Here is a 26,629-nt window from a genome sequence, read left to right as displayed (position 1 = left end):
CGCCGCCCGGGCGGGAGCGGCGAGTACCAGGAAGGCGCCTTTGTGTGGCTGCCGTTGTGGCGGTTGTTGTCTGCTGGGGGAAGGGAGTTGTGGTCAGGATGGAAAATCCCCCCTCCTCTTTCCTTCCCCGAACTCGGGACTGCGCGGTCCCCGAGACCAAGAGATGCAGACGGGGAGGTCTGGAGCCCTCCCCGCTGTGGGAGAGGGTAAGCGGGGAATGGAGGCCAGGTTCGCTTCCTCCTCTTATTGTGCACTGGGGATTACCGCGCCCCGCGCCTCTGCGCCCCTGCTTCCCACTCCGACGGGCCTGCGCCCCCACTGGTTTGATTCCTTTGCCTCCGCTAGCTTGCTTTCATCCGTCCCGCCCCCCGGTACCGTTCTTGCTGTCTCCCGGCCTTTGTTGTTCGAGTTTCGCTTTAGGACTGAAGGGGCCTTTGTTGATGTTCCGAGGAGCAGTCCCCGCCGACCCCTTCTAGCCGGCGAGACGTTCGGGGGTAGGGGGCGGAGGTTGTCCCCTCCTGCCTTTACTTGCTAGGAGCCCCGCTTCCATGGTAAAGGTTGCTCTCCTCGGCGGAGAGAAGCTGTGTGTGTATCCTAGGGTCGAATGTCCCTATGGGGTGGCTTCTCCAGAGTCCGCTTCTCTTTTGCTTTCATCCTTGGAGGAGTGTGCTTTCCTCTCTGCCCTTCCTTCCCCCGTCTACCCACCTCCCTATCACTTGGAGCCGTCCCTGTTTGGTCTCCCGGTGGAACGGAGACGGTTATGTGGACCTGCTCAGGTCGGTTTCAGGCCTTACCCTCCCTTTTTTTTTTTTTTTTTTGCAACAAGGACACTGCTTTCCAGTAACTGCGTTCTAACCAGGATTTGGAATGTTAATAGCACTGTTTGCTTGATAGAAATCGAGGAGTTTGTGTCTACATTTGGACTTCATTACATACCCTCCAGTTAAGTTTGAAATTTCAAGGTGCTGCTGCTGGCTATGGTGAAGATTTTGGTTAGATTATTTTCTTGAGGAAGCAAAGGAATTTATACGGGTCGCATTTCGAGTTAGTTTTGAACACATTATAGAGAAGTTGTTTCGAAAAGATACTGAACTTGAGGTGGAACAATGGTGGGCCGTTTTAGCATATCAGAGCCGATCACATTTTCACTTAATTTTTAGCCTCCACGTTCTGAAATCTTTGCAAGATCAGGGATACTTGATCCCATACTCAAAATTCTCCATTGTTGTTTGCACCTTATTGCCACAGATTATTTGATAGTGGTTCATTTTCTTGAAACAAGCAAACTAAAAACGAATTTGTGAGACCGCAAGGTGACTTTCTGGGAATAAATGCAATGTGAAAGCCACCCACTTTAGGTAATACAGGTCTGGTGAATACCTATGGCATAATCAGAGATTATGTCATTCCTTTAAATCCTAGGTTTAAAGAACTGTTGAAATTTACTAATCTCACTATCCTGACTGTAACCACTCATTCCTAATTGGCCTTGTAGATATTAAAGTTTATCTTAGATTTTTTGTTTTAAAAAGCCACAAAACTTTAGTAAGATATGCATAAAAGGAGCTCTTTCATTTGTAAGTGAAGTTAGCTTTTTAGTCCGTGAAAAGTGTATCTTTGCTGAAAGACATTTTTCAGGTAACAGTTTCCACTGATGGATTTAAGGCTGATTACTGTAAGTGCTCTAGACCAGCTGTAATTATAAGCAGAATTAATATTTCTGGGAAAGTGAAGTCTCATGCAAGTTGTCTTCATCTGGAGGGTGTGCAACATAGATAGTTGTCACTTTAAAATGATTTTTAATGTATGAAGCAGTCTTCCTTTTTTGTCAACATGAAAGTAATTTCTTGTAGCAGTTTTAAGTGTTCAGTCTTACAACATGTACATTGTTTTTACTGACCAGTGCTACTTGAAATAGTAATAAAACAAATGTTGGGTTGGTAACTTTCAAAAAGAATGAAGTATTGCAAGCACTAAAATCCCACAATAATGTGACTACATTTAAAAGTGATCTCCATTATTTGAATATGAGGGTGTATCTGATGTTTCAGATCCGCTATAGAACATTTTCTATATGTATGTGTGTGTATACATTTGGTTACCTATTTGGTCTTGCCAGATGGGAGGTAACTGGAAACAATTGTTTCTTTAAAATTGTATCATAGCCATTGTTACTTAACATTTCAGATAGGAATTGCCAGCAATGGTTAACAAACAATTACAGAATTTATTAGAGCGGTCTAAAAACAGTGCTAGAAATACTAGGAGCTAGAAATTGCATCTACCTTTATTATTTAGCTTTTTCTATCTGAGGTTTCCTTGTAAAACTGGGATATTCACATGCTTCAGGAAGGCAGAGATGAATAAATATTTCTCAGAGTTAGGGTGCTTCAGAGTTAACATTCTGTAAGTGTTGATGCTTAGTGCTTGTGTAATCCTCATTGTTGCATTTATTTTAAAATATGAGTTAGTTTATATCCCGGATTTTTTTTACCTCAACAAAAGGTGAATTCTGGAGAATGAAATGAAACCAACAGAAATAAAGTTGCTTACTCTTTTCTGTTATAGATTTTTCTTTCTTTTTGAATGAGGTATAGGAGAGTAACAGATTTCTTGAGTTCTGAGAAGAACTCTTTCACTTCTAAAATAGAAATGAAAAAATGTTTACATTTTTCTTATTGTTAACAGTATTGTTTTGCTCTTTATATTGGTTTGCTTCCTGGAAGCATGCCTCACTTTTTCATGAGCATTTGCTTTAAGTTTGAAAGGAAAAGGAGGGGAAGGTGGTAGAGGATGGGCACATGGGAGTGTCTGTAAAGAAAAATCTTAGATTTCTTTATATCTATATAAGCTAGTTGTAATCTGGATAATGCTTACTTTTTAAAAAACCAAATTAGAATAAAAATATCTGTATCATCATTATATATAAAAACTGATTGTAGTTGGGACTTGGGACTCTCTATTGTGATTAGACTAGACCAGCATTCACTCACACATTCAGCATTATTATTGAATACCTGCACCATGGACCAGGCAACCATGAGTGTGGTCCTTGGTCACAAGGATTCTCCGGTCTCTGGAGAAAGACAGACAAATGATTGCAGCAAAGTGTGATTTATATCTTTTATACGGAACACTGTTTATTTGGAAGTTTCAGCAGAAGCATTCCAGTAGAAGAATTGTTCTGAAAGGATTTTAAAATGACTGTTCATTTAAAAAGTTATGCCCTTGTAATAGTTGAAGAATGAGTTGTTGGAGCATGGTGTTTGTTGACAGCATTATATGCTGGACTGGATGACTGCTTGATGAATAATGACTTTTTTGGTTATTATCAAAACTGATTACCATTTTTTAAATTTTTAAAAAATATTTTTTATTTATTTGGCTGTGCCGGATTCAGTTGTGATACAAGATCTTCAATCTTCATTGCTACATGTGGGATACTTAGTTGTGGCATGCAGGATCTAGTTCTTGAATTGGGAGAGTGGAATCTTAGCCAGCGGACCACCAGGGAAGTCCCTAATAATTATTTTAAATGGTGGAATTGCTGTTGTGGAAATTCAGTTGCATATCATACACACACACACACACACACATCTCATACCTTTGTTCGTACCATAATTCATATAAGCAGTGCTTCTCAACTAGGCATAGTGCTTTTTCCCACTACATTTCTCTCTTCAAGGACATTTGGAAATATGTGTGGTCAGTTGTTTGGTTGCTTCAGTGACTGGGGTTGTGATAACTGGCATTTAGTGCTCATGGGCCATGGATGCTATGTTTTCTGAAGTCACCAGGACAGTTGCACACCATTGAAATGTACCGCTTTGCCTAAAGACCCACAGTGCCCTTCTGAGAAACAGTGGCAAGAAAGAAAAGGAATATATTAATGTTTTTGGTTGTCATGTTCTTTTTACATTAATATATAGGTATATTGGGCTTCCCTGCTGGCTCAGACAATAAAGAAACCACTTGCAATGCTGGAGACCTGGGTTTGATCCCTGGATTTGGACGATCTCCTGAAGGAGGGCATGGCAACCCACTCCAGTATTCTTGCCTGGACAGTCCCCCATGGACAAAGGAGCCTGGCAGGCTACAGTCCACAGGGTTGCAGAGTCAGATATGACGGAGCAACTAGGCACATAGGTATATTAAGAGATGTAGTTAATCTGGAACAGATCCAGGCCAGTGCTTTTTGACCATTGTGTAAATGCACACTGAGCTTCAGTGCACGTTGAACGTGAGCATTTCTACTTTCTTAGCAGAAATTACAAGCAATTACTTAATTACTCAAACAATTCACTTTTACTAGGTTAAAAAGGGTGGCAAATTCAGCATACTTAGTTGACCTGATTAAAGCAGAGATTTGACCTTTTGATATCACTGAAATTCTGTCCTTATAAGAAGATACAAGAGACTAATAAGATGTAAACGAATAAGATTTAAATATCACTTTAGGTACATCCTTGGCGGTCCAGTGCTTAGATTTCTGCTTCTACTGCAGGGGGCGTGAGAGTCAATCCTTGGTTTCACAGGTGAGCTAGGATCTCACATGCCAAGTGGCAAAGCATTGTTCCCTCCTCACCCCAACCCCCTGGAAAAGAAAAGATTTAAGTGTCACTTCAAGATGACAGTTGAAAAGAGTCAAAAGCTGTGTATCACTAACATACTTGCTTTATTTTTTATTCTCTTTTTAAATTGAAAATGTGGTATGTTAAAATGATTTTTTAAAAGACAAACGCTGAAAACTTGATCTCCTTCCCACCCTAGGTGTCCAGTCACCTTCCACAAAGACATTCCCTTAATAGTATTTTAAGGATCTTTCCAGAAATGCCATTTACTCTTTTAAGAAAAAATTTAAAAATGAGGGCATAGTGTACAGTGCCTCTTTGTTTCACCACCCGCCCCCCAAAAAAAGATACCTGAGAGCATTTTGTAGCTGCACGTGTAAACCTGTGGCTTTCTGTTTTAAATTGTATATTGATTCTAGTCTGTGTCTTATTCAGTTAATTGTTGGTGATTATTTAAAAGAATAATTTAATTTCATGTGCAGTAGTTTCAGTAGAATTCAAAACAGGTAGTAAGCACATCAGCCTGGGGTATCAGAAGGCTTTATTGAAGAGATGGGATTTGACTTAGACCTTAATGCCTTTATTAACTATGTTTAGTGCCTTATTGGTGTAAGAAACAAAAATGAAATTAAAACCATTGAGAGCTACTAAGTTAAAATTTTGCAGTTACAGTATATCTTTGTATATGTTTCTTTTATCTATTTGATACAAGTTGATTCTTTTGTCTGCATGTTACGCTTCTTTTTAATTGTAGTGGCAAGAATTTTGAAAATTCTTAAACTTCTTGAGAAACCAGACTTGACTGTTACAGACTATCTTAAGTTAATTTGTAGGTCACTTCAAATCAGAAGAAAAGATGGCTTGCTTGTTAATTAGTGATAATTACTTTAGGTATTGAGGGAGTAATAAGTCATTTAAACTTCAAAAGTTTAGGTAATGCTCAGGGGAAATAATTTAAGTGTTCATAATTAGAATGATTGCATGCTAGAGACATTAAATTCCGCTTTCCAGAATATACTTTTACCAGGTTTAGCAAAGGAAAGCTTTACCAAATTTTGCTTGTCTCCTTCTTAACACTTCTTGGTCCTAACTTAAAATGGGGGAAGGGAAGATGTATTCTGCAATTGCCATTCATAATATTTTATATTACTAACCTGCAAAACCAAGGATTTTTGAAAATATATGGTCTTAACTATGAAACTGCTGCTGTACTTATTTTCCTTGAGATTCTGTCAGAGTTGAGAAATTACCTTATTTTTCTCAACTCCCACACAAATTCAGTTCATAAAATTAACCAACCAATATGTGAGTAGCCTTGCTTCTAAAATGGAAAGTTACTTATTATTAATGTGTTTGTCAGATACCCTGTGTAACTTTTAACTATGTATTTTCCAGGAGAATCTCTTGATTCATTGTTTCTCTTTTAGCATTTAGAGTTGCACAGTGTACCTCATTAGAAAAAAATGTTACCTTTCCCACCTTACCTATATTTAGCCAAGATTTTTTAAAATTCAATCAAATACGTATATAGTTTTAAATTTATTTTAAACAAATATTTAAATTCCTCTTATATAGGAGCACTAAGAGAGCTATGGAGACTTGTAACATAGAGTTTATAAAATCTGGCACATATATTCATAGTTAAGCAAGTAATACTATTAGTAAAGTACCTGGTGATACAGTAAATAGAGTGCGAATTAAGAAAAACTAGAGCATTTTGAAATTACTTAAATTAGCTAAAAATTGAACAGGAAAGGAAAGCACTGTTTACATTGGGTCTTAAATGTGGGTAACTAGTGTTAGAAGGATGAGAATAAACCTCAGAAAACTGGAACAACTTTGGCATCTTGGAGAAAACGTCAGGGGCTGAGATGAAAAATAGGATGGAAAAGGTAGATTAGAACCAGCTTAAGGGTGTAAGATCCAAGCCAAGGAATTTTAACTGATCTTGTAAGTGTAGATGATATATGGTTACCATTTCCTGAAGACTTGTGCATCCAAGTTTGTGGTCCTGGCATATTTAGAAGTTCAGAATCTCACAGCCTTTGTTTTTTCTTGAAATACCCCGTATCAGTTAATGCCAGGTAACTACTCAAATACAGTGGCTCTAAAAGAGTAGCCTTTTTTTTTATTACTGTTATCAAGTTTATGGGTCTGATGGATAGTTCTGCAGTCAGCTGGTTGGTTGTCTGAACTGAATGATCCCAGATGATCCCACTCATGTCTTGTGGTTGGTGGTTTGGTTGAGGAGTCCCAGTTAAGTTGGCCCGTCTCTGCTTCACTCTTACCCTGTACCCTCTAGTGAGGTAGCCTGAATTTCTTCACTTTGCAGCAGGAATGCCAGTTCCCTCGAACAGCTGTTTTCCAAGCTTCTGATTGTATCATGACCCACTGGTTCAACAAGTAGTCAAAATCAGCCTCTTTGTGGGTATAGGGAGATGTGGTTTTCCAGGGACCAATTTTATAACAATCTGTGACATATCCTGATGGTGTAATCACTCACCTAGAGCCAGACATCCTGGAATGTGAATTCAAGTGGACCTTAGGAAGCATCACTACAAACAAAGCTAGTGAGGTGATGGAATTCCAGTTGAGCTATTTCACATCCTAAAAGATGGCGCTGTGAAAGTGCTGAACTCAATATGCCGGCAGATTTGGCAAACTCAGCAGTGGCCATAGGACTGGAAAAGGTCAGTTTTCTTTCTAATCCCAAAGAAAGACAGTGCCAAAGAATGTTCAGACTACCACACAATTGCATTCATCTCACATGCTAGCAAAATGATGCTCAAAATTCTCCAAGCCAGACTTTAACAGTACATGAACTGTGAACTTCCAGATGTTCAAGCTGGTTTTAGAAGAGGCAGAGGAACCAGAGATCAAATTGCCAACATCTGTTGGATCATCGAAAAAGCAAGAAAGTTCCAGGAAAAAAAAATCTATTTCTGCTTTATTGACTATACCAAAGCCTTTGACTGTGTGGATCACAACAAACTGGAAAACTCTTCAAGAGATGGGAATACCAGATTACCTGACCTGCCTCCTGAGAAATCCTTATGCAGGTCAAGAAGCAATAGAACTAGAGTTGGAACAACAGACTGGTTCCAAATCGGGAAAGGAGTACATCAAGGCTGTATATTGTCACCCTGCTTATTTAACCTATATGCAGAGCACATCATGAGAAACACTGGACTGGAAGAAACACAAGCTGGAATCAAGACTGTCAGGGTCAATAACCTCAGATATGCAGATGACATCACGCTTATAGCAGAAAGCAAAGAAAAACTAAAGAGCCTCGTGATGAAAGAGAGAGTGAAAAAGTTGGCTTAAAATTCAACATTCAGAAAACTAAGATCATGGCATCTGGTCCTATCACTTCATGGCAAGTAGATGGGGAAACAGTGGAAACAGTGACAGATTTTATTTTGTGGGGCTCCCAAATCACTGCAGATAGTGACTGCAGCCATAAAATTGAAAGACGCTTGCTCCTTGGAAGAAAAGTTATGACCAACCTAGACAGCTTATTAAAAAACATAAACATTACTTTGCCAACAAAGGTCCATCTAGTCAAAGCTATGGTTTTTCCAGTAGTCATCTATGTATGTGAGAGTTGGACCCTAAAGAAAGCTGAGTGCCAAAGAATTGATACTTTTGAACTGTGGTGTTGGAGATGACTCTTGAGAGTCCCTTGGACAGCAAGGAGATCAGGTAGTCCATCCAACAGGAAATCAGTCTTGAATATTCATTGGAAGGACTGATGCTGAAGCTGAAACTCCAATACTTTGGCCATTTGATGCGAAGGACTGACTAATTAGAAAAGACCCTGATGCTGGGAAAGATTGAAGGCAGGAGGAGAAGGGAATGACAGAGGATGAGATGGTTGGATGCGAAGGACTGACTAATTAGAAAAGACCCTGATGCTGGGAAAGATTGAAGGCAGGAGGAGAAGGGGATGACAGAGGATGAGATGGTTGGATGGCATCGCTGACTCAATGGACATGAGTTTTAGTAAGCTCTGGGAGTTGGTGATGGACAGGGAGGCCTGGCACTGTGCAGTCAGTGGGGTTGCAAAGAGTTGGACATGACTGAGCAACTGAATTGAACTGAACGACATATCCCACTTGCGTTTATTCTTTGCAATTCCGGGCACTTTTATGGGTCAGAATTTTATTCTGTATAGCTTCACCTCTGCTTGCTTCTCGCATATATTCTGTGATATTCAAAGATATTCAAAGATTATTAGATTTTCAAATCATATCTAATTGCCCCTTTGCTCTCTGGTTGGCAAAAAGCATTTCATTCCTGCTTTCTGATCTCAGTCTCCAAATATAAAGGCGTCCCACCCCATCATTGTACCTTTGAAAAATTTATGGAACAACCTCTCATTTCCCATGGTTCTTTACCCTAACGTTAAACCTAGTCTGTATTTGGTGTCTTGTGTTGTCTCTCTGCCTTACACAATTTAATAATAGCAGTATAGTTCTTGTCCTAATGTTTGAACTTATTTTTTCTTAACTGATAAACTTCTTTTAACCTGTCATTCAGTTTGTGAAATTCTCCCAACATCCTGCTTTTAACCTTCTACCTCAGTGACAGTCCAGTACTCATGACAGTTTTTTTCAAGTTGGTGTTTGCAGAAACTCAAGAGTGTAGATAGAGTTACTCAGCTCAGAGTAAGATGTAACTTTTTTTACTTCACCACTTAGTTGTCCACTGAAACAAGATTGGCAGACAGAAATACTTACCTTTACTATGTGTGATGCATTCTGTATTCATTTATTATTTTTTTAAAGCTGCTGTTGATTTTGTTATCCGCTAATTCATCATAACCAACAAATTGGAAAACACTACTTTCAGGAAATTACTGGGCACAATTCACTAATAAGCACAAACCCAGGTAGCCCTTTGTTGTAAGGTGGCCTTCTAGTCTAGTTGATTCAGAACATGCATATATTTTTATTTTTGAGGAGCATCAAAATTAAAGTATAATTTAAAATTTCTTGTAATGAATGCTAGAAACCCAGCATATGTCCAGGGAATCAATTTGAGAAATGTTGGTACATAGGCTCAGATCCACATTGAAGCTTGAGCCTGTGATCTCCATGCTTTGTTACTACTTTTTTTCACACTTTCACTATTCACCAGGAATTTTCTGTTCCATCTAAATTGTTCATTCTTCATTTTACTGCTTTTGTGACTTTGTTCAAAGGAGCAGTGTTATGCAGTGAAAAGTCAGATGTCTTTGAGTTCAAATAGGAGGTCTACAACAATCCGCACAAGGTTTTAGCTCATACTTTGGGGTGAGGATGAAGCTTGGCATTAGAGACTAGACTGAACAGATTGAAGAGGAAAAAAATTAAGTTCAAAGCAGGCACTATTAGATGCTTTACTAACAGTGAATTGTTTAATCTGAAGACCTATGAGGTCATAGGATTAAGAACTGTTTACTCTGTTTAAATGTTTGTTTACCCAAATTGCCTCTTAAGATCTCATCTTTGCCATATAATGCTTGTTCATTATGACATTGATTTATCAGAAAATGTTCAGTGTTGTCAGGCATTTGTTTAGGAAGACTGAACTATGTGGATAAATGGTCAAAATGAAGCAGTTCTTTACAACATGATTTTCAAATATATGGATAATGTATTCGTGTGAAAGATTTGGCATCCTTATTGATGCCTGACATATAGGCAGTGTTACAGTGTGTGTTCAGTTACCTAGTCATGTCCAACTGTTTGCAACCCCATGGACTGCAGCATACCAGGCCTCCCTGTCCCCTCACCATCTCCAGAGGTTTGGTAGGCAATGTTATTTATGTTCTAAGTTTATTACTCCTAGATACAAGCTTTATTTACTTTTTTTTTTTAAGCTTATTTATTTATTTGGCCGGATCGGGTCTTAGTTTTAGCATGTGGGATCTTAGGGCATTGGGGCTCAGTAACTGTCATGTGGCCTTCGTTGCTCTGCGGCATGTAGGCTCCTAGATCAAATCTGAGTCCCCTGCATTGGAAGCGAAGAGTCTTAACCACGGGGCTGCTAGGGAAGTCCCAGATTTTACATTTAGCGAGAGGTAATCTAAATTAAAAAATAATAATCAATTAATTTGGTTGTCATTCCGATTAGTTTGGGGGTGTTTGTTTGTTTGGCCTCTTAGCTGCTGACCAGGGATTGAACCCACATGCCCCAGTCAGTATCCCCCCCACCCCTGCTATGAAAGTGCTGAACCCTAACCACTGGACTGCCAGGGAACTCCCCTAATCAGTTCTGTAGAGAGATTGGAAAGCTAGCGTAACAAATATTTAAATTAAGTCCTGTAGTAATTTTGACTTACCAAAGTTAATGAAGCAGATATTTGTGATTTTGAGAGAAATTTATTTCCAGTAAATCAGGATGGTTGTGTTTGCTTCTTCTTTTAGATTAGCCATTATTGTCACAAGCAGGCATTTAGCATTTTTACTTGTATAAAATAAATAGCTTACATTTTGTGTTTTCTAGATAAACGTACATATTCTTGATCATTTCCTAATTTCTGTAAATATAAGAAGTCCCATTTAACATAAACTTGAAAACATCATTATACACTTAATTCAAAAGCATGAGTATTTTTGTCAGTTTATAGCCTGAAAAGTGTAGATTTTTATTTTCTGAACAAAACTTGCACTAGATTATATTTCAAAAGAATAAAACATGAAGCTTAATAGAATACCTATTAAAAATTAATGGGCTTTCCAGGTGGCTCAGTGGTAAAGAATCCACTGGTCAGTGCTGGAGACGCAGGTTCAATCCCTGGGTTGGGAAGATCCCCTGAGTTGTTGTTCAGTTGGTCATTCATGTCTGACTCTTTGCAACCCCATGAACTGCAGCATGGCAGGCCTCCCTGTTCTTCACCAGCTCCCAGAGGTTGCTCAAACTAATGTCCATTGAGTCACTGATGCCATTCAACCATCTCATCCTCTGTTGTTCCTTTCTCCTCCTGCCTTCAATCTTTCCCAGCATCAGGGTCTTTTCCAGTGAATTGAGTCTTCGCATCAGGTGCCCAAAGTATTGGAGGTTCAGCCTCAGCATCCCTCCCTCCAATGGATATTCAGGGTTGATTTTCTTTAGGATTGACTGGTTTGATCCCTTACAGTCCAAGGGACTCTAAAGTGTCTTCTCCAACACCACAGTTCAAAAGTACCAATTCTTCGGCACTCAGCCTTCTTTATGGTCCAACTCTAACCATCCATACATGACTACCGGAAAAACCATAGCTTTGACTAGACAGACCTTTGTCAGTTCCCTGAGTAGGAGGTGACAATTCACTACAGTTGCCTGGAGAATCCCTATGGACAGAGGAGCCTGGCAGGCTACAATCCATGGGGTTGCAAAGCATTGGACACAAGTGAGCACAAGCATGACTTAAAATTGATGCTTAAGTAGTTTGTATCTGTAACTTGCCATGACTTATCCACTGCATAGTTATATAACTGTATTTTGAATCTTTTTAGGGAAAATTTTTTTAAAAACTGCCAGACTAAAATGAGATATTGCAGATAGCATAACAGACAGTGTGAGTAAAATTTATGTCCTCAAACAAATTGATCATGAAGCTCATCATCAGCATGAAGATATTTTATAGGGAGAATATCTGAGTGCCTGTAGGAAGAGTATCTGAATGCTTGTCATAAACTACTGCTTCTTAGTAATTCAGGATTAACCGTAGTAGTATGTAAAGTTGAATATGTTGGCAAGAAATAAGTCAGACTTAGTATATTTAGTATTGTGACCTATTTAGTATTTCTGAAAAGGCAACCTGATGTTGTACATGCTACCTAAAGAGAAATTACTAACACCCAAAAAGACCTTTGAGGATTTACCTATCTTGAATGAAAACATTTATAGTGTTTGGTACCCCCCTCTCCCCAGGATCATCTTTTGTTTTACTTGATAGGAAAACCTACCCTCTAGATTCTTTCACATATACTTTGCTTGACAGCCCATTAGATACTGTGAATTTAAGTATTGGAAGTCTAAGGATGTTGATTTTAATTTTCATAAAAATTGTTTATTGTGACCCTTGAGATGCTACCTATGACTTTCCTGTTTCTTTATCCTTGAAATTGAAATGCTATAGACTTTTGTTGGTTGTTACAAGAATTGATCAAAGGCATGATTATGTAAGGTGATTGTTGTCATATAAAGTAACATTTTAATTTACACTTTGGAAACACCTTTTGATGTTTTATATATGATAGTGATCTAGCATAATTTTTTTGCATTAATACTATCATTTCTCAAGTCATCTATTATCACTCTGAAAATGGCATTAGATTACTGATTTACCAACTTGGTTGAAGCCTACGTTTTAGAGAACGCAGGATTAGATTTTATAATAACTCATGAAAGATCTTTTTGTCTGTGGAGAAGGGATACATATTACTCAATGTGTGTGAATATGCCAGAAGAAGATTATTGACTTTGCAATTAATATCTTTCCTTTGTCCAAAATTGTAAAACTGGGATTTGAGAGGCTGGCATGAGAGAATCTAGTATTACCTAATAACCAAAAGTATAGATTTTAAACTGTGATTTGAATTCCAGCTCTCTTACTTCTGTGGGACTTCAAGCTTGGTTTTGTGCCTGTGTCCTCATCTCTAGACTAGAAGTAAGAATAACATCTACCTTAAAGATGCTGTGATTAAGATACAATGTATGTTGGGCTTTGCATATCATGATGCTGGAAGCACACAGCAAACATTAGCTGTTATTAACAATACATTTACAAGGATGAGATCTGAAACTTTCCCTCATAAAAGAATATTTTTCTGTTGCCAAGTCAGGTCTGACTCTTTGTGACCCCATAAGAGAATATTAATCTTAGTAGAATACTCGTTAGCTTCTTCTCTAGTGGTTTTCAAACTTAAGAAATGAGGGAACTCCCTTTTCCTTCTAAAGTCTGACTTGAAATCTAGATGAGTAAAACAGAAAAGCTACCGCTGCAGAACAGTTTGGTAAGTGTAAGAATAATGTAGAAAATTAATAACACTGTTGCCAGAGATTGTAAAGGGAGTTCAAGCATTGTTCTCTTCAGATGTTAGTTTCTTCTCCGACGGTTCTTTTTTCTTTTCCTTTATTCTACTGCTGCTCTACACTCTTCCAAAAGAGAATGAATGATCTTGTCTTAGAGGTATTAACAAAGCCATCAATGAAGTAATATATTGTATTTAATTTTTCCACACTAAATAAACTCATTTTTTGGCACTTCAGATTTAAAATATATTTACTTCTCTGGAAGCAGGGCACTGATGTAAGTATGTCTAAGTAGAGAAACTGTATTTTATCAGAGAAACAGTAAATGTTAAATAATTGTGAAACTTACACATGGAACAGCCCCACAGGTATACTCAGTGTTTATGTTTAATTCTTTCTGAAAATTTATATTTATATTCCCTCAAATTTCATATTTTTCTCTAAATCATTTATTTTCTTCCTTGGATTTGTGAAGAAGTGACTGTTACCTGGCAAGTGGATCTTTTTTATCTGTGGCCTTCTCAGATAACCTTTCTACTAACCCTAATCCTTGCTCCAGACTGGATGGTCTTTTCACCTGTGCATCTTCTCAGAGAACCTTTCCACTTTCCTATTCCTTTACATTTTTCTTTCCATCATTTCTCTCCTTTAGCTTATAGAGATGTGTGTGTGTCTTTCTTGCCTTGTTGCTTTGTTGATCATGTCTTCGGATTGTCTTCCCTTTTTCTAACCCCTTCTCTCCACATATGAGATGTCTCCTATTCTAAAATTTATTTTCTTTTAAATTTTTAACTGGAGGGTAATTGCTTTATAATGTTGCGTTGGTTTCTGCCATACAACAGTACCTATTAGCCGAAAGTATCCATGAAATTAAAAGACACTTAATCCTTGGAAGGAAAGTTATAACCAACCTAGATAACATTAAAAAACTGAGACATTACTTTGCCAACAAAGGTCCGTCTAGTCAAGGCTATGGTTTTTCCAGTGGTCATGTACGAATGTGAGAGTTGGACTGTGAAGAAAGCTGAGCGCCAAAGAATTGATGGTTTTGAACTGTGGTATTGGAGAAGACTCTTGAGAGTCCCTTGAACTGCAAGGAGATCCAACCAGTCCATTCTAAAGGAGATCAGCCCTGGGTGTCCATTGGAAGGACTGATGCTGAAGCTGAAACTCCAATACTTTGGTCACCTCATGCTAAGAGTTGACTCATTGGAAAAGACTCTGATGCTGGGAGGGATTGGAGGCAGGAGGAGAAGGGGACGACAGAGGATGAGAAGACTGGATGGCATCACCAACTCGATGGACATGAGTTTGAGTGAACTCTGGGAGTTGTTGATGGACAGGGAGGCCTGGCGTGCTGAGATTCATGGGGTCGCAAAGAGTCGGACATGACTGAGCGACTGAACTGAACTGATAAATGTATAAAACCTCTCCCTCTTGAGCCTCCCCCTGCACCCACCACCAACCCATTCATCTAGGTCATCACAGAGTGCCGGGCGGGGCTCCCTGTGTTAAGATCCCCACTAGCTGTCTGTTTTGCACATTGTAATGTGTTTACGTCAGTGCCACTTGATTCATCTCACCCTCTCATTCCCCTGCTGTGTCCACAAGTCCATTCTCCTTGTTTGTGTCTCTATTCCTGCCCTGCAAATAGGTTCATCAGTACCATTTTTAAATGTATTTCTTTAACTCTTGTTTTCTAGTCTTTCTTGCCAGGCTTCTTGGGAAAAGTACCCCATATGTTGTCTTTTGAAAATTCTCTTTAGAAGGTCATTTGCTTGGCATATTTGTAATACTTTATTTAGACCCAAGTAGCAATCCAGCAACTTAGACTATTTCACATGCCTGCACATTGTGTTTAAAAAAATTTGTCAACATTTTAAAAATCATAAGCTTTCATGTTGACATGAGAATGTTTGATTTCTCCTGGAAAATCAGAAAATTGGGTAATATTGGACCCATTCGTGGCTACAAGCTGAAGTGATGCTTGCTCAGCCTCTGTTAACATTTTAAAATGTTTGACCCCATCTTAAGTTGCTCTCCCTTCAATTTATTTACACTGTTCTTCCTTTCATCTGCTGGAAATGCATGGTCATTGTTAGCTAATATTAATATATTAGTATTTAAGAGGACTAGACCCAGCATTTCTGAACATTTTTGTGGCATTTCTTCAGTGTTCTTTTCTTCCTTTCACTCTTCATTGGTGACCCTCATTTTTCCCACCTCATCATCATGCCTGAGACAGGACACTAATCAGAAGGTGGCTTATGTGCCCTAGTTGATAATCTGTGCTTTACATACTCATCTTCAGCAGGTATCCACTCTGACAGCATCCCCTGTTGCTCTGGATGCGATTTTCTCTTAGGCCTTGCCACTCTTCTTAGCTCTTGCTGTCTGTTCCCAGCCCCCTGGGAGTTTCTGTTCCTCACGGGAGTTCAGTAGGTACTCTTTTTGTGTGTTTTTTTTTCCTTTTTATTTGTTTACTTATTTATTTCTGGCAGTGCTCAATCTTTGCTGCCGCACCGGCTTTTCTCTAGTTGCACAGATCGGGGGCTACTCTCTGGGTGCGGTTCTTGGGCTTCTCATTGTGGTGGCTTCTCGTTGCAGAGCAGAGTCTCTAGGGTGCCTGAGCTTCAGCAGTTGTGGCTCCCACCTTTGGAGCACAGGCTCAGGAATTGTGGCGCACAGGCTTAGTTTCTCCTTGGCATGTGGGATCCTTCCTGATCAGGGATTGACCCATGTCTCCCGTATTGGCAGGTGGATTCTTTACCACCGAGCCATCAGGGTGGCCCCAAGTTGGTATTTCTAATTAAACAAGTCTGAAATTGAACCCATTCATGCTCCTCTCCACTCCCCCACCCCCTACCAAAAGAAAGACTGATGGTATTGGTGTCACTGCTCCCCTCCCCCTCAAACTTAGGTTTTGAAACCTTGAGTCATTTTGAACTCCTCCTTTGACCTCCTCAGCCCAGTCACTGAGTTCTGTTAATTTTATACACACACTGTTTCTTGTATCCTTTTCTGGTTATGTCTGATATACTATTAGTAACCACTTAGTTTCTTATAACAGAAAAAACCCAACAGAGGTTTTTTCCATGAAGGTACTTTTCTGTCCATTCACTTCGCTAATCTGTTTTCTACATTGTCATTATGTTATCCTTTCAAAGCATGGATATCATATTTTTAAAGACTTTTAGAAGGGTAACACAGTGTGGAAGAGTTCAGACACCACGAATTGAAATCCCAGCTCCGCTGTTTACTGGCTATGGGTTCAGTTGCTTAACCTGTTAAATGAGGATAGTTGGATTGTGAGGCATCAGCACAGGACCCATCTCATTAACAAGCATCACATAAACTGCTCTTCCATGAAAAATAAAATTCAAGCTCATTAGCCGTGCATTCAAGGACTGTCATGACCTGGCACCTAGCATGCCAGCCTGACTGGCAGCCATATCTTATTTCTTTTTTAGGTAAAGCCTTAAGAGTTTATAGTCTGTTCTTTTACTACAGTTTACATAACTTCCCTCACCTCTGTGCTTTGGCTTTAGCTTTCCCCTTTAGTGTTTCCTTCTTTTATCAGCTCCATTTCTCCGTATTTTTTCTCTTCAATCTTATCAGATTGTTAGTTATTATTATAGTTTTCACGGGGCTTTCCTGTACTTACAAATGGATTTAATGATATATTCCCTATCCTTTTTTAATGAACTGTGTGTGCTTTTCTGACTTTTTATCATAGGTTTTCCATATTAACATTGTGGTTGTTGCTTCATCCTCTCCCCAAATTGGAGCTCCTTAAAAGCAGGGGCTATGCCTTATTTTACTGAAGCAGAAGTGGTTAAATCTGTTGAATGATTGTCTCCTCTTTTGTTTTCTTGAATAGGTTGGTTTAAATTGTGGGTTGAATTTTGTGCTCCATTACCTACTGAAATTAGGTTTCTTCTGACCACTCTTATTTCATCTCAGTTCCGACATTAGTTTTCTGTGTTCAAGGCAAGGGTTCAAATTGATCAAACGTTTTTATAAAGCAAACTTGAGTGTATGTTGAGTAGTAGCTGTCTTAATATCTTGCATTTATTAAGTGCTGGAAGGAAAGTTATAACCAACCTAGACAGCATATTAAAAAGCAGAGACATTACTTTGCTGACAAAGGTCCGTCTAGTCAAGGCTGTGGTTTTTCCAGTGGTGATGTATGGATGTGAGAATTGGACTATAAAGAAAGCTGAGCACTGAAGAATTGATGCTTTTGAAATGTGGTGTTGGAGAAACTCTTGAGAGTCCCTTGGACTGCAAGGAGACCCAACCCATCCATCCTAAAGGAAATCAGTCCTGGGTGTTCATTGGAAGGACTGATGTTGAAGCTGAAACTCCAATACTTTGGCCACCTGATGTGAAGAGCTGACTCATTTGAAAAGACCCTGATGCTGGGAGACAATGAAGACAGGAAGTGAAGGGGACAACAGAGGATGAGATGGTTGGGTGGCATCGCCGACTGGATGGACATGAGTTTGAGTAATCTCTGGGAGTTGGTGATGGACAGGAAAGCCTGGCATACTGCAGTCCATGGGGTCGCAAAGAGTCGGACACAACTGAACAACTGAACTGAACTGATTGTATGCAAGCCACTGGTGTATATGTGTGTGTGTGTGTGTCTGTGTGTGTGTGAGAGAGAGACAGAGATGGCGTGAAGGACTGAGAGATGAGCTCATTGTAATCTTCAGTCATCCTCTTAGGTGGGTGGCTACTATCCCTATTTATATATGAGACTGCTGAGGCACAGATAAGTAACTTGCCGAAGTCAATAAACTCGTTTAATTGAAAAGCAAAACCCAAACTAAGTTAAACATTTTTTTTTCTTTTTGGGTATTAAAATTTGTTATATATACAAAGAGAACTTACAATAATAACCTTGAAGCAGAGCAATGAATATAGGCAGTTATTGTGATCACATTTGAGTAATAGTCTTATTTAAGAATGTCTTGGTTTCTTTGTTTAGCAGTTGTGGGAATTTCATTAATTTTGAATTGCTTTGAGTAATGTTGCAAATTGGGAAAGAAGTACGTCAAGGCTGTATATCGTCACCCTGCTTGTTTAACTTATATGCAGAGTACATCATACGAAATGCCGGGCTGGATGAAGCACAAGCTGGAATCAAGATTGACGGGAGAAATATCAGTAACCTCAGATATACAGATGACACCAGCTTAATGGCAGAAATTGAAGAGGAACTAAAGAGCCTCTTGTTGAAGGTGAAAGAGGAGAGTGAAAAAGCTGGCTTAAAACTCAACATTCAAAAAATGAAGATCATGGCATCCAGTCCCACTACTTCGTGGCAAATAGATGGAGAAACAATGGAAACAGTGAGAGACTTTATTTTCTTGGGCTCCAAAATCACTGCAGATGGTGACTGCAGCCATGAAATTAAAAGACGCTTGCTCCTTGAAAGAAAAGCTGTGACCAACCTAGACAGCATATTAAAAAGCAGAGACATTATGTTGCCAACAAAGGTCTGTCTACTCAAAGCTGTGGTTTTTCCAGTAGTCCTGTATGGATGTGAGAGTTGGACCATACAGAAGGCTGAGTGCCAAAGAATTGGTCCTTTTGAACTGTGGTGTTGGAGGAGACTTGAGAATCCTTTGGACTGCAAGGAGATCAAACCAGTCAGTCCTAAAGGAAATCAATCCTGAGTATTCGTTGGAAGGACTGTCGCTGAAGCTGAGGTTCCAATACTTCGGGTACCTGCGTGAAGAGCTGACTCATTGGAAAAGACCCTCATGCTGGGAAAGATTGAAGGCAGGAAGAGAAGGGGATGACAGAGCACGAGATGGTTGAATGGCGTCACCGACTCAGTGGACACAAGTTTGAGCAACCTCTGGAAGACTGAAGGACAGGGAAGCCTGGTATGCTGCAGTCCTTGGGGTCTCTCAACAACAATTTATAGGTCTTTTAAGGTTATAATCAATAGATATTTATAAATTACAATGAGAGCAACTTGTTGAAGAAATGTTTCTAATGTCCTAATATAACTAAGATCAATTCATTATCAGATTTAAAAAAAACTGCATTTGTGTTTGGCCTTTTTATATGGTGCAAAAAGTACCTGAAGTCCATGGGGAAAAGTAGGCCATCAGTTGTCTTTAAGGCTGCTTTTAGTTGGGTATCCTGTAAGCATTTGAGTATGACCTCAGTATTGGGGTATCTCATTATAAACTTCACACGTGTGCATGCATATTGCTAGAGCTTATATTGCTGTTTGAATGTTTATTAAGTAATAAAGTCTGTGTTTTAGATAGATTTCATAGGAAAAGTTTTTTCCTTCTTCCTGTACTGTATTTTATACCCTGTTTGGAAACCGCTGGTTTATAGGGCTACAAATAGCTGATGTTTCTGAGATACGTTGTTAAATAACTGCTGGGTTCATGTTCCCCATTTTCATAGTGTACTGGAGAAGTGACAGTAGTGACCCAATCAGATTTTGTTTTTCATCTTGCCTTTTAGTCACATTTAATATAATGTGTATTTCCAGTTTACTGTTTCTGTCATGTTTTACCCTTTATGAAGATCCCTGAGCATTGAGTGCCTGTTATATCAGATTCCCTCTCAGCTCTGAATCAACTTGCTGTGATTTTGGAGCTTGGTCCTGTAAGTATTTCTCCATTGATTGATATTAAGTTTGTCAGTAGAGGATCTGAAGGGACTTTACACAAAGAGGGGTTTCTTGTTTCTTGCTGCTACTACATGACCATGAGTGGCGCAGATACAGGGACATCCAGTGGTTCTTTGCCCCAGGTGAGGGCCCAGAGTGGACAGAGTCTTGTTGAGCTCACAGCCCCAGCCCTAAATTTGTGGCCACCTCTCCATGTCCTGACACGGACATTGCAGTCCCCAGCTCCAGCACCCCACCTTTCCCTGTGCGGCTGCTTGCTCCATAGGTTGTTTCCCATGGCCCTCTCCGTGCAGATGCTGCTGGCAAGCAGCTTCTCAGCTCCCTTTGTGGGCTCACCTCCCAGCCACTTAGGCCCAGGGAACCCAACCTGACAGACTTCTTTACTATCAGTAGGCTGCAACCTAGTATCTTCAACAAAGTTCAAGCCCTAGCTTTGGGGAACGGCTCTCTACCTGGTTTGTTTTTTTGCTTCTGGTACTGTCTCAGCTCTTGAGTAATTTTTTAGAGTGCTCTTTACTTGTTTGTGTTTCTCCCTGTTATGATCATTCTTTATGTGAAACTTTCCGTGTTCAAATCCACAGTTTTTTGGTTTGACCCTGATGCAGTGGGCTAAAATGAGATAAATTACATACTAAACATAAAAACTGTATGCAGATTAGTTATCATACTTTCAGCCTCATACACTTTGCATATTTGGCTCATCAGCTAGTTCATGGAAACTGGCTTTGTTATTAAAGGAATATATATATACACCATGGTTGTAAATTCAGTTTATTGCTCCCCAAAGTTGTTTAGATGAGGGAATGGAGCAATTGTGTGTGTTTTCATAGTTTAATATCTCTCATACTTGAAACAAGTCAGGAAGTGTCAAATGAGAACTTTCCAGTCTTATAAAGTTATTAGCATACTTATTGTTCAAAAAATTTCCACCTGGTCAGTTTTTGGAATAAATTAGCAAATGACAGGCAGGAGTTATCTTTTAAAAAATTCCCCAAGTAGGAGTTTGGGTTAAGAAAAAAAAACACCCACACTCCCAGAGGATGTGGGGCTGGTGAAGCAAGGAGACAGAAATGTTATCTTGAGTAACTTAGTAGTAGTAGTAACTTCTTAAATGGTTTATTTGTAGACCTCTAAATTTGATTCTGTTTAACATTTTCGTATTTGAGGTTTCTTGTGGATGTTTAAAATCACCTTTGCTAATGTTAAGATTCATCTCATATCTTTAGTAACACTTACCACATACCTGCAGTTATTGCTATGCAGTAGACTAAAATACCCTATTAATACTACATTCATTCCCAGGAATTTTTCTCAATTCACTGGTTACTGGATTTCTGACTTCCACTACGGTTTGTGTGAACCCTAGTTCCAGCTTTGTCTTTGAAGCTTAAAATGGATGAAGATAATGTTTCCAGAAGTTAAAGAAAATAATAAAAATAATCAGATTATTGATTCTGTAGCCAATAATTTTGCGGTATCCAATAGCCTTTACACTGGCATGAAAGTAATGAATCTACATAGTGTATTAAATAAATAATGTATTTTAAATTAATAAAAGGACACCAAAGTCTGATTTGTGTTTAACTTTACTATTTGTGACAACTTTGGTAGAAAGATTATTGAAGATAAAACTGATAATCCTGACTTGTAGATGATTATTTTCCCAGTGGAACGTTTATCCAGTTAGTATTTTAAGTAAAATTTTAAAAGCAAATGACATTTCTTGTGAAGGAGCCCATTAAAAAAAATAAACCTAGCTTATAATTACTGTGTACACCATGAGTGCTTTTGAAAAGGAAAAATGTATTTTTTAATAAAGTTACAAGTAGAAATTTTTCTCCCTGCAGTGGAGAGAATGGTACCTTACATTTCTTTAAGTCTTTGACATATGAGATTGATTCAGTAAGGGTGTGATGTACTTGAGAAAGACTGTAATTACAAAGAGATGAACCTAATCATCTTAAAGAAACATAGAATTCTTTGCAATAGTAAAAGTAGTTGGGAAGAAAATAATTTGTAGTGTGTGTGTGTGTGTATATTAGTCACTCAGTCGTGTCCAACTCTTTGAGACCCGCTGAGAAGGAGCCCACCAGGCTTCTGTATCCATGGATTTTTCCAGGCAAGACTACTGGAGTGGGTTGCCATTTCCTTCTCCAGGGGATCTTCCAACCCAGGGATCGAACCCAGGTCTCCTGCATTGCAGGCAGATTGTTTACTGTCTGAGCCACCAGGGAAACCCAATTTATAGTGTGTATTACTATCAAATACCTTTTTTTCCTGCTGGTTGTCTTCTGCAAGAAAGTATAACATGAAATTGATGTGGCATATGTTGTATCTTACTAAAATAAAACTCAAGTATATTATACAGTGTTGTAACTTTAGAGTTACATTTTTTAAAAGCCTCCTTTGGTTGACAGTATGGCAGTTAACACAGTAATTTTAATTTTCTTGGTGTACGGTTTGTATTCTTTTTAAGCATACTTTTCTGTGTTATTAATGGAGGTGAATTCCCAGGCTAATCACAAGTCTTTTTATTCACACAGTAAGCCTTAAATATTGTATTCTAGTAACATGATGCCATGGAGGAAAGAAGGGTTTCCTACTATTTTTTTTTTTAATATTAGTCAAGCTTGCTCTGCAATTTAGAAATAATAGTTGTGGGTGGTGGGTGGTTGTTTGTTGTTGTTGTTGTTGTTGTTGTTGTTTTTGAGGAGGTGCGGAGGTTCCTTAAAACTTCATTTCATTCCTTCTCTTTTCCCCTGCACCTTTTCCCAAATAGTCACTGTTTTCTTATTTCTGAGTCCCACTTTGCATCCTCACTCACATCCCCTATTGCAGGTGCTGGAGAATTCAGCTATGTGTTAAGGAAGATCTAAACTAATTTGTGATGTCTTAATTAGATGAAATATTGAATAGATAATTTAAAAAATGGATAATTTGGGGAAGAGTAAGTTAGAGTAGAAGAGTCTTCAAAGAGAAAAACTACTCTATTGCTGTTACCTGAGTGCAACCTTTTATTATTTTTTAAAATTGTTTCTGTACTCAAGTCATAGTTTCTCTGAAAACTTGAACTCAAAACATTTCCCTAACTACTCTTGTTACATTACAGCAAGTGTTCACGGGGTAGATGAATAGGAAGATGGGAGCCTTAGGTATAGTATGGATCTGTATGCTCAGGATTCCAGTAATGTCATCATCACTCTAATCTTTTCCAGTTATGTGGGCAGATTACCTTTTTTTCCCCTTTTTTACTTAAGTGACTTTGTGTTGAATTTCTAATCCTAATAAGAATCCTGATTTTAAGGGGAAATTAAGTACAAAAATGTAACAAGTTGTCAGTCCTCTCTGACATAAAACATACAGATAATCATGGGTTCAGATAAATTATGATATATGTCAGTGAACTTTAAAGAAAAAATCATCTTGTCCAATAACTCACTTGACTACACCTCTGGATTCAAAGGCCTTGTCACTTAACACTGGAAAATATACATGTCCTCAGCCAAATCTTTAGTTGATGGCCTGTTGAATGAACCTATTTTGTGGACAAATGTTTGATATTTACTGATGACCTAATGTAGTTTAGTGCTTCTGTGTTAAAACTGCTTTTACTACTTAACTGTGCTGGCAGTGAGAACACTGAATGCCTGTAAATACCAGGAATGTGAAATAAATTGCTTGGGTAGGGAAAGAGCAGCGAAGAGCCAGAAAGCTCCTCCATGATTCCTTAGGTGCTCCCTTCTTGCTTGTTACTGCCATGGGGAGTTCTGGATCCATTATTGTTAGATCTTCCGGTTTTTCCAAGAACTAGAAATCATATGTGCATTGTCCCAATTTTTAAATATTGGCACTTAACTCAGAATGTCTGGGAGGATCCCCAAAACACATTGTGTCAGCCAAACAAAACATGTCTGGGAAATTTAAATTTATTCCTGGATATTTTGAGCAGTCTACAGTTTGCCAGAAACAGTACATGGAAAAACTCCTCCCCCAGAGTGAGATTTGGTTATGATTCCATCACTGTTAATGTGTTTCCCTTCTTCATTTGCATCTCTGAAAATAGTACCCTCCTGAAGGCATCTGGAAAGAGGTGTGTACAAATGGCTAATATGGTGGGAGGAGGGAAACAAGTCAGTCAGCTTTGGCACCTTCTTTACAATAGAGAGCTCCCTGAGGTAACAAGTCCTGTTGGCAGATACCTAAGAAATCTCTTCCATCTTCCAGGTCTTGTATTTCTGCTATAGGACTCTGTGCATTGTTTAATTTATCCTGAGGCCTGACAGATTTTTAACCAGTATTCTAAGTTTCAGGAACTGTTTCAACGTTATATATATCCAAGGGTGATTGTATATCAATGGAAAGACAGAGGAGAGCACATCAGATAATATTAGCTTACAACCCTGTTAATTTGGTTTGGGTGATTATTTGAAAGAGTTAAAAATATACTTCTGTTAAAATTAGGTTTAAGAATGTCAGTATTCTTATTTAATTTTCTTGCATTATCTAAGAAGAATTCTTAAGTTTAGAATTAATTAGCTATATTAGCTTTTGTAACAAATAGCCAAATACTAAGTTTAAAAATTAATGAAAGATTTTAACAAGTAAATAACCTTTTAAAAATAAGTTTTTAAAAAAATATTTATTTATTTGTTTGGCTGCATTGTGCTCATGCTCAGTAGTTGCAGTGTGGGTTTAGTTGCTCCAAGGCGTGTGGGATCTTAGTTCCTCAACCAGGGATTGAACCTGCATTCCCTGCACTGCAATGCAGATTCCTAACCATGGGACCACCAGGGAAGGCCCTAAAAATAAATTTCTTGTTAGGATAGTTTTAGATTTACAAAAGTATTGTGAAGACAGGACAGTGAATTCCCATTTACCCCATGATCAGTTTGTCATAGTTAATGAACCTATATTGATACAGTATCACTAACTGAAGTCATACTTTATTTGCATTTTTTAAGTTTTTTATCTTAATGTTTTTTCTTCTTTCAGAATCCCATCTAGAACACTTTACACTTAGTTGTCATATCTCCTTAGGTTTCTTTGTGCTGTAATGAACTTCTCAGACTTTTTGTATTTGATGACCTTAAGTTTTGAGCAGTTCAGTTCAGTTCAGTTACTCAGTCGTGTCAAGACTCTCTGTGACCCCATGGACTGCAGCACACCAGGACTCCCTGTCCATCACCAACTCCCAGGGTTTACCCAGACTCATGTCCATTGAGTCACTGATGCCGTCCAACCATCCATCACATCCTCCGTCGTCCCCTTCTTCCGCCTTCAATCTTTCCCAGCATCAGGGTCTTTTCCAATGAGTCAGTTCATTGCATCAGGTGGCCACAGTATTGGAGTTTCCAATGAACACTCAGGACTGATCTCCTTTGGGATGGACTGGTTGCATCTGCTTGCAGTCCAAGGGACTCTCAAGAGTCTTCTCCAGCACCACAGTTCAGAAGCATCAGTTCTTCAGCACTGAGCTTTCTTTATAGTCCAACTCATATCCATACATGACTACTGGAAAAACCATAGCTTTGACTAGACGGACCTTTGTTGGCAAAGTAATGTCTCTCCTTTTTAATATGCTGTCAAGGCTGGTCATAATTTTCCTTCCAAGGAGTAAGCATCTTTTAATTTCATGGCTGCAGTCACCATCTGCAGTGATTTTGGAGTCCCCCAAAATAAAGTCTGTCACTGTTCCATTGTTCCCCATCTATTTGCCATGAAGTGATGGGACCGGATGCCATGATCTTCGTTTTCTGAATGTTGAGTTTTAAGCCAACTTCTTCACTCTCCTCTTTCGCTTTCATCAAGAGGCTCTTTAGTTCTTCTTCACTTTCTGCCATAAGGGTGGTGTCATTTGCATATCTGAGGTTATTGATATTTCTCCTGGCAATCTTGATTCCAGCTTGTTCTTCATCTAGCCTGGTATTTCTCATGATATACTCTGCATATAAGTTAAATAAGCAGGGTGACAATATACAGCCTTGACATAGTCCTTTCCCAATTTGGAACCTGTCTGATGTTGCATGTCCAGTTCTAACTGTTGATTCCTGACCTGCATACAGATTTCTCAAGAGGCAAGGTTAGGTGGTCTGGTATTCCCATCTCTTTCATAAATTTTCCACAGTTTGTTGTGATCCACACAGTCAAAGGCCTTGGCATAGTCAGTAAAGCAGAAATAAATGTTTTTCTGGAACTCTCTTGCTCTTTTGATGATCCAGCACATGTTGGCAATTTGACCTCTGGTTCCTCTGCCTTTTCTAAAACCAGCCTGAACATCTGGAAGTTCACGGCTCACGTACTGTTGAAGCCTGGCTTGGAGAATTTTGAGCATTACTTTACTAGTGTGTGAGATGAGTGCAATTGTGCGGTGGTTTGAGCATTCTTTGGC

The 26,629-nt window shown here is 38.8% G+C and overlaps 1 protein-coding gene across 4 annotated transcripts in view; it reads left to right on the top strand.

Moving 5' to 3' along the window:
• Positions 1-26,629, top strand: part of ZNF292 (zinc finger protein 292) — a 97,784-nt gene that overhangs the window by 3,721 nt on the left and 67,434 nt on the right. The gene's annotated exons all lie outside the window — the stretch shown is intronic.

This window comes from Ovis canadensis, chromosome 8 (assembly GCF_042477335.2).
Source record: "Ovis canadensis isolate MfBH-ARS-UI-01 breed Bighorn chromosome 8, ARS-UI_OviCan_v2, whole genome shotgun sequence".
Lineage (NCBI taxonomy): Eukaryota > Metazoa > Chordata > Mammalia > Artiodactyla > Bovidae > Ovis > Ovis canadensis.
Note: the sequence above shows the minus strand (reverse complement) of the source record. Positions and strands in the feature narration are given on the sequence as shown.